The 5,102-nt window shown below is 37.2% G+C and overlaps 1 protein-coding gene across 1 annotated transcript in view; it reads left to right on the top strand.

Moving 5' to 3' along the window:
- Window positions 1-347: 347 nt before the first annotated feature.
- The window catches only part of pdgfrb (platelet-derived growth factor receptor, beta polypeptide), a 63,869-nt gene continuing 59,114 nt past the window's right edge, over window positions 348-5,102 (top strand). The window contains exon 1 of the mRNA XM_016561529.1: window positions 348-610. The gene's annotated coding sequence lies outside the window, so the exon portion shown is untranslated. The remainder of the gene's footprint in view (window positions 611-5,102) is intronic.

Here is a 5,102-nt window from a genome sequence, read left to right as displayed (position 1 = left end):
AGAAAAAAGTCAGAATTATGAGATATAAACAGAACTGCAAGACATAAACTCAGATTTGCGAGATATAAACTAGCCTAACAATTCTGGTGAAAAAAAAAAGTCAGAATTGTGGGATAAAAAGTTGCTCTTACCTTTTTATTCTCTGCCAAAAAAAAAGAAAAAGAAAAAAGTTAGATAATTTGTGAGATAAAAGGTTGCAATTACCTTTAATATTTTTTTTATTTTATTTGTTCTGGAAATTGGCTTTTATAGACTTTAGCATAAGTCTCCCTTAGCAGAAATAATGTTTTTTTTGTGTTTATATGTGGATGCAACTGCAGTGGGTTTAATCTGTGGTACCTTTGTAGGGATGTTGGTTTTACTATTGCGTGAGTGAACCCTGCTGTGGTCATTTGACTAAATAAACAGATCTGCTGCCCAACCTCCTCTCCGCCTCTCTCCGTCTGAGACCCTGGAGACCCGAGCTTTAGCTCCATCCCTCCCTCCAGCAGCTGTATGAGCGACCGCTACAGAGATCTCAGACAGAGAGAGAGACGAGGAGAGGCAGACAGCGAGAAGTTAGGCTTTTCCTAGCCATGCTTTTGCTCTGACGTCCAGGCGTCTGCTGAAGGTAAGAGACGGGATCGGATTCGATTTGCAAAGCTTTCGATTCTGTCTGCTCTCCTGTAAGTGTTTTACTTCATGAGGTTTTGGGAAAAATGCTGCTTTAAATTTCTTAGTTTCTTGGTGAACGACGTCCAGGAGAAACAGTGAAAAACAAAGTAGCTGAAATGTGACTCTTCCAGAAGTTAGATGCTTTCAATCTTAGACAGAACTTTGTTTGGAGAACTTCACCTCATTTGTACCCCTCTTACACCATCTTTTAGATCGTTCTTGCACATTCTGTCACTAGGTTGCTTGTTTTCATCCAGATGTTGGCGATGATAGACAGCCATTAGAGGTTTTGAGGGATTTATTTCATCTGAGAGATGCCGTATCTCTTTTCTGTGAGCTTTTGTTTAGGAAGGACCGATTTCTGCTGTTTGTTTGAGTTGCATTTGAACGAGAACAAACGAATCTGTGATTTACAGCCTGTGTTTGAACACCTTTACACACGGTGGAGACTGTAGAGGTGTTTGCTTTCTCGTTTGGCGAGACGTGTGTGTTGTAATGCGGTGCTGATGGTTTGTTTGAATGGTTCTCCTGTCATTGAAACTCTCTCTGTGTTTTCTCAGCGGTCGTCGTGTGTCGTATAACGGCATTTAAAGGCCGACAGCATTCCAGAATCCATTTGTTTATGTTCGTGATTTTTATCATTCGCTGCTTACAAACATTGTGATAAAAGCGTAAAAGCAAATGGCACAGAGTTTAGATCACTATGACAAGCCTTTGTCCCCAAATAAGCTCTAAAAGATGCACAGATATCAGGGGTGTAACGGTACACAAACATTCAATTCAATTCAAGTTTATTTGTATAGCGCATTTCACGATACAAGTCGTTGCAAAGCAGCTTTACAGAAAATTACGTTTCTACAATATATTTAGTATATAAATTTTTTATTTTATAAATTTTCTTTTTTAATCAATATAGTACTATATTAGTGAAATAAGATGTAAGATATAATAAGAAATTAGTCAGAGGCGGCTGTAGTTCACTGGCACAGACACTTATCTGAAGCAGCACTTTGTATATATTGCGATCAGTCAGGTCTATAAGTCACACAGATGTTCAGCAGCTGATCTCCATTTCTCTCGTATGCGAATGCGCTGGTACAGAAAGTCCCGTTACTCATGCCTTTCTCCTGCAGCTCATTGTTGTGTCATGAGGAGTTTTTGTGCTGTTCTTCTAGAACACGCTGTTATTAGTCACGCGTGAGTAAGACATGAGCGATATCTGTGATGGGACTGTCAGGAGTGAAATCGAGTGGTTCTCGTTGGGACGGACGGAGCCACTGCTGCGTCACCAGCTGTTTCCTGACCCCCTCATCTGGGCCGCATACCAGTCCCATGAAAAATGTGCTCCCGATTAGCAGCGGATGAGTGGAGCTCATGAACAGCGTCAGGCAGAACCCCATCATCTCAAACACACCAAACACTTTACAGAAAGTATGGTTTAGAACATTTGGTTTCTTAAAGCTATCTTGTGTAATTAAAAAAAAAATGTTTTAACTTGTTTATTGTTTATTTGAAAGGGACAGTACAGAATAACTGTTAATAACTGTTATAATTAATCAGTTTTTTTTTATTGTCCTTGGTTAGACTTTTACTAAGAACTTAAGAAATATAACAACCAATAAATAGTCTAAAATGTAAAACAAAAGTTCAATTCTGACTTTTGCATTACAGTTCATTGGCTCTGTACTTGTACTCTGCAAAATGACAATAAAGTTAAAAACCCTATTTTAAAAAAAGTTTGTTTGTTTGTCCCTGGTTAGGCTCCTAAGAATAACCTAGAGAACCTAAGAAAAATAACAACCAACAGTCTAAAATGTAAAACACAATAATCCAATGTTTAAAAAAAAAATATACAGTATATATATATATATTAACGTTTTTAAAACGTATTAATTGAATTCAGTTTTGCACTATACATTTCACTGGCTCTGGACTTGTATTGTGCACAATGTCAATTAAGTTCATTATAATCTAATCTGAAAAAAAAAAAAATCTATTAAAAACATTTATTTATTTTCTTTCATTTTTAACATCTTTTTTTCCCCTGTGCATAATCACTATAAATAATTTATTGGTAATCATTAAGATGGTTTGGGGATGAGGCCAATATGATCTACCATGGTGTTACCATGGTATCATATACTAAAAAGGTCTTACGGTTTTATTTCCATTTTATTTCCTTGCAAATTGTAAAGAAAGAAAGAAAGAAAGAATTATTATGCAATCATGTCCTAAACACTATAGTTCTGTTCATCCAAAAGCGATTTACATTGCATTCATTTTATCAGCTTATGCGTTCCCTGTGAATCAAACTCATAAAGTTGGCGGTGCTGGTGCCTTGATCTATTGCTTGAGCTACAGGAAAGCTTGGCATTACCATGGTAAACAAATCATGATATTATGACATTACCACGATAAATGGCAAAGAATCATGGCATTACCAAAGCATAAGTCCAAAAATAATATTATCAGACCTTCTTTAGCTAACTAGTTCTCATTAGGAAAGACAGAACGCTGTGTGCGTGTGTGTGTGTTTGCATTGGCATGCATATATGAGTGTTTGTTAGGTTTTTGTCATTTCACAGCAATGCAACCTGTTTCTGCTTCCAACTCTTCTGATTATAGGGATGAATCTGTCATTCTTGTTTGGGACATGTGTCCTTTCCTCAAGGAAAGGCCTGAAGTGCTCTATACTCAGGTTGTAGTTTGATTTCATACATCGCTACTAGGGATGCACCGATACCACTTTTTCCAGTACTCGCCCGATACGATACTTTTATTTTTGGTACTTGCCGATACCGAGTACCGATACCGATATTTTTATTGCATTTATACATTTTTTAAATATTGGGTACAGAAACCAAAAGAGTATGTATAATGTTAGTTGGTTAACTTCATTTATCAAATAGATACAATCAAACCAAAATGTATTCAGACACCTTCAACATTTCTCACATTATCACAGTTTATTTGCTATAGTTTAGAAAATGGTAATAAAATATGACAAGAACTCAGAGTTAAACTGTGTCAGAATAAATTCAGCTTGATAATGCTAGATAACTTTGATAGAAAGGCATGTCATGGATTACAATCAACCAAAAATTATTCAGACAGCTGTTAGTATGACAGTATTTACACAACTATCAATACTTAGTCGGGCAACCCTTAGCCTTAATGACAGCCTGTAGTCTCCTGGGCATGCTGTCACCCAGCTTCATGAAAACCTGAACTTCAGTTTTTTTTCCCAGACTCGGACTGAATAATTTTTAGTCCCAAATTTGTATTAGTTTTGCTGGTAGTCCACTGTATGAAGAATTTTTGGGTATGATTAGTCACAGTTTACTTTATTTTGCTGTCCTCACTTGCATAAATGAACTATAGTGTCCTGCACCCACTAGTAAAAAAAAATATAAAAAATGATATCTGGTCTCTGAATAATTTTTGGTTTGACTGTATATCCTTTGGTTATTTTCACACTTAATTATGCCCATTAAAATGTATTTTACAAGTTTTTGTTACTTTCACTGTTCATTTTTTGCTCTATGGTACATCATCTTTAATTTAATAGCATTAGAGCTGCTCCATTGCAGCGGCTAAGTACTGTAATCACGCGCTTTGCTGTAATAATGCAGGGAACCACTCGTTATAAATCTCCTAACTGTGATATTTTCAGAAATAGAAGTCGCGTTTTTTCATCTGAAACGTGCTGCGATTTATATTCCAAAGCCACTCATATAATGCAGAAACACTCAAGCAAGCAAAACACGCGCAACGCGTGCAGGTATTTGTATTCATGCAGAATAGTACAGACTATAGCGCATTTCACACAGGCTGCTAGATTCACTCTCGACAGAAAGTCATGTATGCCTAAGGTTGAAAATAATTTATGTTTATAGTGAATGCCCCTATAAATGATCTTATCCAGTGATGTCTGTGAGAAAGGCATATTCACTCGACAAGCTCGCGCATCTGCGCCGCCGCGCGCTCAATCCACTCATCGTGCTTTGTTAATCAGCTCGCACACATCAGCTATACAGGCGTTAATACTGAAAGTTTAACGTTATATTCCTTGCATACATATACTTCGTAGTAGACACCCTTAACTCCATTCTGCTGTCTGTTGTTCTGTTGTCGGTGTTTCTTTGTCTGAATATGGCACTTATCACATGCTGTGTGGTATCGCATGAGGCATTTTAACGAGTACAAGTAGGAGTACAGGAGCTCAGTATCGGGCCAGATACCGATACCAATATCGGTATCGGTGCATCCCTAATTGCTACATTAATTAATGTGTCAGACCAAGTTGCACTCTCAGTGTTGGATCGCTATAGACGTGTGTAAACTACAGTAATGGCAAAACTGAAGTTAGATAAACTGTTGATATGTTTATATCAAGCTACCTGTTAGGGCTGCACGATAAATCGCATGCGATATTTAACGCGCATCTT

The sequence above is a fragment of the Sinocyclocheilus rhinocerous genome, unplaced genomic scaffold, assembly GCF_001515625.1.
Source record: "Sinocyclocheilus rhinocerous isolate Xijiao unplaced genomic scaffold, SAMN03320098_v1.1 scaffold168, whole genome shotgun sequence".
Taxonomy (NCBI): Eukaryota; Metazoa; Chordata; class Actinopteri; order Cypriniformes; family Cyprinidae; genus Sinocyclocheilus; species Sinocyclocheilus rhinocerous.
Note: the sequence above shows the minus strand (reverse complement) of the source record. Positions and strands in the feature narration are given on the sequence as shown.